Raw genomic sequence first — 12216 nt, forward strand, 5'->3', positions numbered from 1 at the left:
TTATCCCTAGGTTCAGGACAAGCATGGTATTGAAGGAGGGCCCCAACACAGAACTGGATCTGCAAAGACTGGAAGAGGTTTTCCTTCTTTTGGCTTGGCTTGTTTTTAGTTATTTTTGTAACCTTCTGGCATTCAAAGAAATCTCTGTCAAAAGAATAGGTGAACGTGAGCTAAAGGAACACACACCTCAGTGACAACACAGGACAAGGAATGCATCTTCTCAAAACCACATTGGAAACGTAACTAAACAAATGGACTACGACAGCCTTCAATAATTATAAGAAAACAAACATAAAGCCCGTAGCAAACTAGCCAATTAGGCAAGAATCTAATCTCCAGTGATACCACACTAGAATATTCAAACATCAAGGTTTTGATAACAACAACAACAACAAAATTCACAGGGCATACAAAGAAACAGGAAGTATGGTGCATTGAAAGGAACAAAATTAATTGAAAGTAACTATCCCTGAGAAATTCCAGACATTGGATATACTAGAAAAAGACTAAAATAACTGTTCTTAAGAGGCTTAATGACCCAAAGAGAAACATGGACAGAGAAATAATGGAAAACCCGAAAATGTATGATCAAAATACAAAGAGCAACAAAAAGAAATTATAAAAAGGAACCAAACAGAAATTTTGGAGCTGTAAAGTACAACAACTGAAATGGAAAATTAAGTAGAAGGGTTCAACAAATTATCTGATCAGGCAGAGGAAACAGTCCGCCAAGAGGAAGACAGGAAATTTTAAATTATCCAGCCTGAGGAACAGAAAGAAAAAATATGAAGAAAAGTGAATACGCCCAAGAGACCTGAGACACCATCAAGTGGAACAACATATAGATTATTGGAGTCAAACGGAAAGGAGAAGAAAGATTATTGGAAACATTAAGGGCCGAAACCTTCCCAAATTTGAAGAAACACAATGTATCTACAAATCCAAAAACCTCAAAAACTTCCAAGTACTGTAAATTCACAGAGATCTTCACTGAAAGACATTATAATCATACTACTGAAAGTCACAATGAGGGAATCTTCAAAGCAGTGAGAAAATCAACATGTGCAAGGGACACTCAATGACATTCTCAACTGATAATTTGATAATTATCAACTGATAATCAACTGAAGGCAGTGGGATGATACACTTGTAATGAGGAAAGAAAGAAACCTGTCAACTGAGATTTGTATATTCAGAAAAACTGTGCTCCAAAAATTACGATATACCCAGATTAAGAAAAAAAAAAACCCACGGAGCTTGATACCACTACACCTGGTCTACAAGGCTGTGAAATTATACTCAACATCACTAGTCATTAGAGAAATACAAATCAAAACCACAATGAGATATCATCTCATAGCCATTATGACGGCCACTGTAGGAAAAACAAAAAATAAGGTGTATTGAGGATGTGTAGAAACTGGAACCCTTATGTCCAATTGCTGGCAAAGTAAAATGGTGGGGCCACTATGGAAAACAGTATGACAGTTCCTCAAGAAATTGAAACTTGTTTTTAAAAATTACAAAGACAATTTCCTTATGATTCAGCAATCCTACTTCTGGGTATATACACAAACAAATTGAAAACAAGATCTCTAAAACCTACTTGCACACCCATGTTCACTGCAGCAATAGTCATACTAACCAAGAGGTGGAAACAACACGAAGAGCCATCAGTAGATGAATGAATAAAGAAAATGTGGTCTAGCCATACAATGGAATATTATTTAGTCTTTAAAAAGAAGGAAATCCTGTCACTTGCTACAACATGGATGAACTTTGACATTAGGCGAAAAGGAATAGACCAGTCACAAAAAGACCAATACTGTATGATTTCACTTCTATAAGGTATCTAAAGTAGTCAAATTTCTAGCAACAGAAAGTACAATGGTGGTTGCCAGAGGCTGGGTGAGGGGGAAATATCTTGTGGTGAATATACTTAAAAATACTGAATGGTACAGTTAAAAAGGATTAAGGTTATTAATTTTTATAATAAAGTAATATTGTGAGGTGAATAAGCCAATTTATGGTTTTTAAATATTTTTAAACCACTGTAATGTTCAGCAAAAAGTAAACCGTTGAAACAGCATAGAGGGTGACATCAGCAAATTGACAGAATAGCAGATCCAACCTCTTATGCCCACACAGAAACATCAAGAAACAAACTGCAAAACCATGTGTGTCATATGCCTGGAAAATGGTCAAAGATTTACAGGAACCAAGAACATACTGAATTAAAAAAGAAAAAAAAGTCAAGTTGAAAACTTCAGGAAATATTTGTGGCATTTTTACTTGCTGTTGTCCCACACCTTTTCCAGCATAGGCCCGTCTTGGAAGAGTGCTAGCCTGTGCTTTGGGCACCTACTGTCTGGTTCTGCGCGAGGAGAGCAGACTCTAGTCACAAATTATTGCTTATATCTGTGGTAATCTGTCTAAAGGATACTTGAAGGAGTTACAGAAGGATTTCACCTCTGTTTTACCTAACTCAGAACTCAGGCTGGAACAGTAGTTGGCTTTGATTGAAAATACTGCAAGGAGAACTAACAACCCATAAACACCTGGGGGAAAATGTTACAGTCAAAATATATAACAGTCAAGATACCTAAAGCATGGGAGGAAAAGCTGGGGGACATTCCTTGGCAGATTAAGACATTCAAAAAAGTCGTGTAGGTCTTCCCTGGTGGTGCAGTGGTTAAGTATCTGCCTGCCAATGCAGGGGACATGGGTCTGCGCCCTGTTCTGGGAAGGTCCCACATGCCACGGAGCAACTAAGCCCGTGCGCCACAACTCCTGATCCTGTGCTCAGGATCCCACAAGCCACAACGACTGAAGCCCATGTGCCTAGAGCCCGTGCTCAGTGACAAGACAAGCCACCACAACGAGAAGCACGCACACCGCAAACGAAGAGTAGCCACCGCTCGCTGCAACTAAAGAAATCCCGTGCACAGCAACAAACACCCAAAGCAGCCAAAACAAAAACGAAAACAAAAACATGTACATGGGGTAATTTAGGTAATGGAGGCTATGTGCATGCCTAGATTAAGACACATTTAGAAAAGTGTTGAGGAGACCCCAAATTTCCACTGCACAGTTATCCCTAGGTTCAGGACAAGCATGGTATTGAAGGAGGGCCCCAACACAGAACTGGATCTGCAAAGACTGGAAGAGGTTTTCCTTCTTTTGGCTTGGCTTGTTTTTAGTTATTTTTGTAACCTTCTGGCATTCAAAGAAATCTCTGTCAAAAGAATAGGTGAACGTGAGCTAAAGGAACACACACCTCAGTGACAACACAGGACAAGGAATGCATCTTCTCAAAACCACATTGGAAACGTAACTAAACAAATGGACTACGACAGCCTTCAATAATTATAAGAAAACAAACATAAAGCCCGTAGCAAACTAGCCAATTAGGCAAGAATCTAATCTCCAGTGATACCACACTAGAATATTCAAACATCAAGGTTTTGATAACAACAACAACAACAAAATTCACAGGGCATACAAAGAAACAGGAAGTATGGTGCATTGAAAGGAACAAAATTAATTGAAAGTAACTATCCCTGAGAAATTCCAGACATTGGATATACTAGAAAAAGACTAAAATAACTGTTCTTAAGAGGCTTAATGACCCAAAGAGAAACATGGACAGAGAAATAATGGAAAACCCGAAAATGTATGATCAAAATACAAAGAGCAACAAAAAGAAATTATAAAAAGGAACCAAACAGAAATTTTGGAGCTGTAAAGTACAACAACTGAAATGGAAAATTAAGTAGAAGGGTTCAACAAATTATCTGATCAGGCAGAGGAAACAGTCCGCCAAGAGGAAGACAGGAAATTTTAAATTATCCAGCCTGAGGAACAGAAAGAAAAAATATGAAGAAAAGTGAATACGCCCAAGAGACCTGAGACACCATCAAGTGGAACAACATATAGATTATTGGAGTCAAACGGAAAGGAGAAGAAAGATTATTGGAAACATTAAGGGCCGAAACCTTCCCAAATTTGAAGAAACACAATGTATCTACAAATCCAAAAACCTCAAAAACTTCCAAGTACTGTAAATTCACAGAGATCTTCACTGAAAGACATTATAATCATACTACTGAAAGTCACAATGAGGGAATCTTCAAAGCAGTGAGAAAATCAACATGTGCAAGGGACACTCAATGACATTCTCAACTGATAATTTGATAATTATCAACTGATAATCAACTGAAGGCAGTGGGATGATACACTTGTAATGAGGAAAGAAAGAAACCTGTCAACTGAGATTTGTATATTCAGAAAAACTGTGCTCCAAAAATTATGATATACCCAGATTAAGAAAAAAAAAAACCCACGGAGCTTGATACCACTACACCTGGTCTACAAGGCTGTGAAATTATACTCAACATCACTAGTCATTAGAGAAATACAAATCAAAACCACAATGAGATATCATCTCATAGCCATTATGACGGCCACTGTAGGAAAAACAAAAAATAAGGTGTATTGAGGATGTGTAGAAACTGGAACCCTTATGTCCAATTGCTGGCAAAGTAAAATGGTGGGGCCACTATGGAAAACAGTATGACAGTTCCTCAAGAAATTGAAACTTGTTTTTAAAAATTACAAAGACAATTTCCTTATGATTCAGCAATCCTACTTCTGGGTATATACACAAACAAATTGAAAACAAGATCTCTAAAACCTACTTGCACACCCATGTTCACTGCAGCAATAGTCATACTAACCAAGAGGTGGAAACAACACGAAGAGCCATCAGTAGATGAATGAATAAAGAAAATGTGGTCTAGCCATACAATGGAATATTATTTAGTCTTTAAAAAGAAGGAAATCCTGTCACTTGCTACAACATGGATGAACTTTGACATTAGGCGAAAAGGAATAGACCAGTCACAAAAAGACCAATACTGTATGATTTCACTTCTATAAGGTATCTAAAGTAGTCAAATTTCTAGCAACAGAAAGTACAATGGTGGTTGCCAGAGGCTGGGTGAGGGGGAAATATCTTGTGGTGAATATACTTAAAAATACTGAATGGTACAGTTAAAAAGGATTAAGGTTATTAATTTTTATAATAAAGTAATATTGTGAGGTGAATAAGCCAATTTATGGTTTTTAAATATTTTTAAACCACTGTAATGTTCAGCAAAAAGTAAACCGTTGAAACAGCATAGAGGGTGACATCAGCAAATTGACAGAATAGCAGATCCAACCTCTTATGCCCACACAGAAACATCAAGAAACAAACTGCAAAACCATGTGTGTCATATGCCTGGAAAATGGTCAAAGATTTACAGGAACCAAGAACATACTGAATTAAAAAAGAAAAAAAAGTCAAGTTGAAAACTTCAGGAAATATTTGTGGCATTTTTACTTGCTGTTGTCCCACACCTTTTCCAGCATAGGCCCGTCTTGGAAGAGTGCTAGCCTGTACTTTAGGCACCTACTGTCTGGTTCTGCGCGAGGAGAGCAGACTCTAGTCACAAATTATTGCTTATATCTGTGGTAATCTGTCTAAAGGATACTTGAAGGAGTTACAGAAGGATTTCACCTCTGTTTTACCTAACTCAGAACTCAGGGTGGAACAGTAGTTGGCTTTGATTGAAAATACTGCAAGGAGAACTAACAACCCATAAACACCTGGGGGAAAATGTTACAGTCAAAATATATAACAGTCAAGATACCTAAAGCATGGGAGGAAAAGCTGGGGGACATTCCTTGGCAGATTAAGACATTCAAAAAAGTCGTGTAGGTCTTCCCTGGTGGTGCAGTGGTTAAGTATCTGCCTGCCAATGCAGGGGACACGGGTCTGCGCCCTGTTCTGGGAAGGTCCCACATGCCACGGAGCAACTAAGCCCGTGCGCCACAACTCCTGATCCTGTGCTCAGGATCCCACAAGCCACAACGATTGAAGCCCATGTGCCTAGAGCCCGTGCTCAGCGACAAGACAAGCCACCACAACGAGAAGCACGCACACCGCAAACGAAGAGTAGCCACCGCTCGCTGCAACTAAAGAAATCCCGTGCACAGCAACAAACACCCAAAGCAGCCAAAACAAAAACGAAAACAAAAACATGTACATGGGGTAATTTAGGTAATGGAGGCTATGTGCATGCCTAGATTAAGACACATTTAGAAAAGTGTTGAGGAGACCCCAAATTTCCACTGCACAGTTATCCCTAGGTTCAGGACAAGCATGGTATTGAAGGAGGGCCCCAACACAGAACTGGATCTGCAAAGACTGGAAGAGGTTTTCCTTCTTTTGGCTTGGCTTGTTTTTAGTTATTTTTGTAACCTTCTGGCATTCAAAGAAATCTCTGTCAAAAGAATAGGTGAACGTGAGCTAAAGGAACACACACCTCAGTGACAACACAGGACAAGGAATGCATCTTCTCAAAACCACATTGGAAAAGTAACTAAACAAATGGACTACGACAGCCTTCAATAATTATAAGAAAACAAACATAAAGCCCGTAGCAAACTAGCCAATTAGGCAAGAATCTAAACTCCAGTGATACCACACTAGAATATTCAAACATCAAGGTTTTGATAACAACAACAACAACAAAATTCACAGGGCATACAAGGAAACAGGAAGTATGGTGCATTGAAAGGAACAAAATTAATTGAAAGTAACTATCCCTGAGAAATTCCAGACATTGGATATACTAGAAAAAGACTAAAATAACTGTTCTTAAGAGGCTTAATGACCCGAAGAGAAACATGGACAGAGAAATAATGGAAAACCCGAAAATGTATGATCAAAATACAAAGAGCAACAAAAAGAAATTATAAAAAGGAACCAAACAGAAATTTTGGAGCTGTAAAGTACAACAACTGAAACGGAAAATTAACTAGAAGGGTTCAACAAATTATCTGATCAGGCAGAGGAAACAATCCGCCAAGATGAAGACAGGAAATTTTAAATTATCCAGCCTGAGGAACAGAAAGAAAAAGTATGAAGAAAAGTGAATACGCCCAAGAGACCTGAGACACCATCAAGTGGAACAACATATAGATTATGGGAGTCAAAGAGAAAGGAGAAGAAAGATTATTGGAAACATTAAGGGCCGAAACCTTCCCAAATTTGAAGAAAGACAATGTATCTACAAATCCAAAAAACTCAAAAACTTCCAAGTACTGTAAATTCACAGAGATCTTCACTGAAAGACATTATAATCATACTACTGAAAGTCACAATGAGGGAATCTTCAAAGCAGTGAGAAAATCAACATGTGCAAGGGACACTCAATGACATTCTCAACTGATAATTTGATAATTATCAACTGATAATCAACTGAAGGCAGTGGGATGATACACTTGTAATGAGGAAAGAAAGAAACCTGTCAACTGAGATTTATATATTCAGAAAAACTGTCCTCCGAAAATTATGATATACACAGATTAAGAAAAAAAAAAACCCACGGAGCTTGATACCACTACACCTGGTCTACAAGGCTGTGAAATTATACTCAACATCACTAGTCATTAGAGAAATACAAATCAAAACCACAATGAGATATCATCTCATAGCCATTATGACGGCCACTGTAGGAAAACAAAAAATAAGGTGTATTGAGGATGTGTAGAAACTGGAACCCTTATGTCCAATTGCTGGCAAAGTAAAATGGTGGGGCCACTATGGAAAACAGTATGACAGTTCCTCAAGAAATTGAAACTTGTTTTTAAAAATTACAAAGACAATTACCTTATGATTCAGCAATCCTACTTCTGGGTATATACACAAACAAATTGAAAACAAGATCTCTAAAACCTACTTGCACACCCATGTTCACTGCAGCAATAGTCATACTAACCAAGAGGTGGAAACAACACGAAGAGCCATCAGTAGATGAATGAATAAAGAAAATGTGGTCTAGCCATACAATGGAATATTATTTAGTCTTTAAAAAGAAGGAAATCCTGTCACTTGCTACAACATGGATGAACTTTGACATTAGGCGAAAAGGAATAGACCAGTCACAAAAAGACCAATACTGTATGATTTCACTTCTATAAGGTATCTAAAGTAGTCAAATTTCTAGCAACAGAAAGTACAATGGTGGTTGCCAGAGGCTGGGTGAGGGGGAAATATCTTGTGGTGAATATACTTAAAAATACTGAATGGTACAGTTAAAAAGGATTAAGGTTATTAATTTTTATAATAAAGTAATATTGTGAGGTGAATAAGCCAATTTATGGTTTTTAAATATTTTTAAACCACTGTAATGTTCAGCAAAAAGTAAACCGTTGAAACAGCATATAGGGTGACATCAGCAAATTGACAGAATAGCAGATCCAACCTCTTATGCCCACACAGAAACATCAAGAAACAAACTGCAAAACCATGTGTGTCATATGCCTGGAAAATGGTCAAAGATTTACAGGAACCAAGAACATGCTGAATTTAAAAAAAAAAAAAGTCAAGTTGAAAACTTCAGGAAATATTTGTGGCATTTTTACTTGCTGTTGTCCCACACCTTTTCCAGCATAGGACCGTCTTGGAAGAGTGCTAGCCTGTGCTTTGGGCACCTACTGTCTGGTTCTGCGCGAGGAGAGCAGACTCTAGTCACAAATTATTGCTTATATCTGTGGTAACCTGTCTAAAGGATACTGGAAGGACTTACAGAAGGATTTCACCTCTGTTTTACCTAACTCAGAACTCAGGCTGGAAAAGTAGTTGGCTTTGATTGAAAATACTGCAAGGAGAACTAACAACCCATAAACACCCGGGGGAAAATGTTACAGTCAAAATATATAACAGTCAAGATACCTAAAGCATGGGAGGAAAAGATGGGGGACATTCCTTGGCAGATTAAGACATTCAAAAAAGTCGTGTAGGTCTTCCCTGGTGGTGCAGTGGTTAAGTATCTGCCTGCCAATGCAGGGGACATGGGTCTGCGCCCTGTTCTGGGAAGGTCCCACATGCCACGGAGCAACTAAGCCCGTGCGCCACAACTCCTGATCCTGTGCTCAGGATCCCACAAGCCACAACGACTGAAGCCCATGTGCCTAGAGCCCGTGCTCAGCGACAAGACAAGCCACCACAACGAGAAGCACGCACACCGCAAACGAAGAGTAGCCACCGCTCGCTGCAACTAAAGAAATCCCGTGCACAGCAACAAACACCCAAAGCAGCCAAAACAAAAACGAAAACAAAAACATGTACATGGGGTAATTTAGGTAATGGAGGCTATGTGCATGCCTAGATTAAGACACATTTAGAAAAGTGTTGAGGAGACCCCAAATTTCCACTGCACAGTTATCCCTAGGTTCAGGACAAGCATGGTATTGAAGGAGGGCCCCAACACAGAACTGGATCTGCAAAGACTGGAAGAGGTTTTCCTTCTTTTGGCTTGGCTTGTTTTTAGTTATTTTTGTAACCTTCTGGCATTCAAAGAAATCTCTGTCAAAAGAATAGGTGAACGTGAGCTAAAGGAACACACACCTCAGTGACAACACAGGACAAGGAATGCATCTTCTCAAAACCACATTGGAAACGTAACTAAACAAATGGACTACGACAGCCTTCAATAATTATAAGAAAACAAACATAAAGCCCGTAGCAAACTAGCCAATTAGGCAAGAATCTAATCTCCAGTGATACCACACTAGAATATTCAAACATCAAGGTTTTGATAACAACAACAACAACAAAATTCACAGGGCATACAAAGAAACAGGAAGTATGGTGCATTGAAAGAAACAAAATTAATTGAAAGTAACTATCCCTGAGAAATTCCAGACATTGGATATACTAGAAAAAGACTAAAATAACTGTTCTTAAGAGGCTTAATGACCCGAAGAGAAACATGGACAGAGAAATAATGGAAAACCCGAAAATGTATGATCAAAATACAAAGAGCAACAAAAAGAAATTATAAAAAGGAACCAAACAGAAATTTTGGAGCTGTAAAGTACAACAACTGAAATGGAAAATTAAGTAGAAGGGTTCAAGAAATTATCTGATCAGGCAGAGGAAACAGTCCGCCAAGATGAAGACAGGAAATTTTAAATTATCCAGCCTGAGGAACAGAAAGAAAAAATATGAAGAAAAGTGAATACGCCCAAGAGACCTGAGACACCATCAAGTGGAACAACATATAGATTATTGGAGTCAAACGGAAAGGAGAAGAAAGATTATTGGAAACATTAAGGGCCGAAACCTTCCCAAATTTGAAGAAACACAATGTATCTACAAATCCAAAAACCTCAAAAACTTCCAAGTACTGTAAATTCACAGAGATCTTCACTGAAAGACATTATAATCATACTACTGAAAGTCACAATGAGGGAATCTTCAAAGCAGTGAGAAAATCAACACGTGCAAGGGACACTCAATGACATTCTCAACTGATAATTTGATAATTATCAACTGATAATCAACTGAAGGCAGTGGGATGATACACTTGTAATGAGGAAAGAAAGAAACCTGTCAACTGAGATTTGTATATTCAGAAAAACTGTGCTCCAAAAATTATGATATACCCAGATTAAGAAAAAAAAAACCCACGGAGCTTGATACCACTACACCTGGTCTACAAGGCTGTGAAATTATACTCAACATCACTAGTCATTAGAGAAATACAAATCAAAACCACAATGAGATATCATCTCATAGCCATTATGATGGCCACTGTAGGAAAAACAAAAAATAAGGTGTATTGAGGATGTGTAGAAACTGGAACCCTTATGTCCAATTGCTGGCAAAGTAAAATGGTGGGGCCACTATGGAAAACAGTATGACAGTTCCTCAAGAAATTGAAACTTGTTTTTAAAATTACAAAGACAATTTCCTTATGATTCAGCAATCCTACTTCTGGGTATATACACAAACAAATTGAAAACAAGATCTCTAAAACCTACTTGCACACCCATGTTCACTGCAGCAATAGTCATACTAACCAAGAGGTGGAAACAACACGAAGAGCCATCAGTAGATGAATGAATAAAGAAAATGTGGTCTAGCCATACAATGGAATATTATTTAGTCTTTAAAAAGAAGGAAATCCTGTCACTTGCTACAACATGGATGAACTTTGACATTAGGCGAAAAGGAATAGACCAGTCACCAAAAGACCAATACTGTATGATTTCACTTCTATAAGGTATCTAAAGTAGTCAAATTTCTAGCAACAGAAAGTACAATGGTGGTTGCCAGAGGCTGGGTGAGGGGGAAATATCTTGTGGTGAATATACTTAAAAATACTGAATGGTACAGTTAAAAAGGATTAAGGTTATTAATTTTTATAATAAAGTAATATTGTGAGGTTAATAAGCCAATTTATGGTTTTTAAATATTTTTAAACCACTGTAATGTTCAGCAAAAAGTAAACCGTTGAAACAGCATATAGGGTGACATCAGCAAATTGACAGAATAGCAGATCCAACCTCTTATGCCCACACAGAAACATCAAGAAACAAACTGCAAAACCATGTGTGTCATATGCCTGGAAAATGGTCAAAGATTTACAGGAACCAAGAACATGCTGAATTAAAAAAAAAAAAGGCAATTTGAAAACTTCAGGAAATATTTGTGGCATATTTACTTGCTGTTGTCCCACACCTTTTCCAGCATAGGACCGTCTTGGAAGAGTGCTAGCCTGTGCTTTGGGCACCTACTGTCTGGTTCTGCGCGAGGAGAGCAGACTCTAGTCACAAAGTATTGCTTATATCTGTGGTAACCTGTCTAAAGGATACTGGAAGGACTTACAGAAGGATTTCACCTCTGTTTTACCTAACTCAGAACTCAGGCTGGAAAAGTAGTTGGCTTTGATTGAAAATACTGCAAGGAGAACTAACAACCCATAAACAACTGGGGGAAAATGTTACAGTCAAAATATATAACAGTCAAGATACCTAAAGCATGGGAGGAAAAGCTGGGGGACATTCCTTGGCAGATTAAGACATTCAAAAAAGTCGTGTAGGTCTTCCCTGGTGGTGCAGTGGTTAAGTATCTGCCTGCCAATGCAGGGGACACGGGTCTGCGCCCTGTTCTGGGAAGGTCCCACATGCCACGGAGCAACTAAGCCCGTGCGCCACAACTCCTGATCCTGTGCTCAGGATCCCACAAGCCACAACGACTGAAGCCCATGTGCCTAGAGCCCGTGCTCAGCGACAAGACAAGCCACCACAACGAGAAGCACGCACACCGCAAACGAAGAGTAACCACCGCTCGCTGCAACTAAAGAAATCCCGTGCACAGCA

The sequence above is a fragment of the Mesoplodon densirostris genome, chromosome 6 (assembly GCF_025265405.1).
Source record: "Mesoplodon densirostris isolate mMesDen1 chromosome 6, mMesDen1 primary haplotype, whole genome shotgun sequence".
NCBI lineage: Eukaryota > Metazoa > Chordata > Mammalia > Artiodactyla > Ziphiidae > Mesoplodon > Mesoplodon densirostris.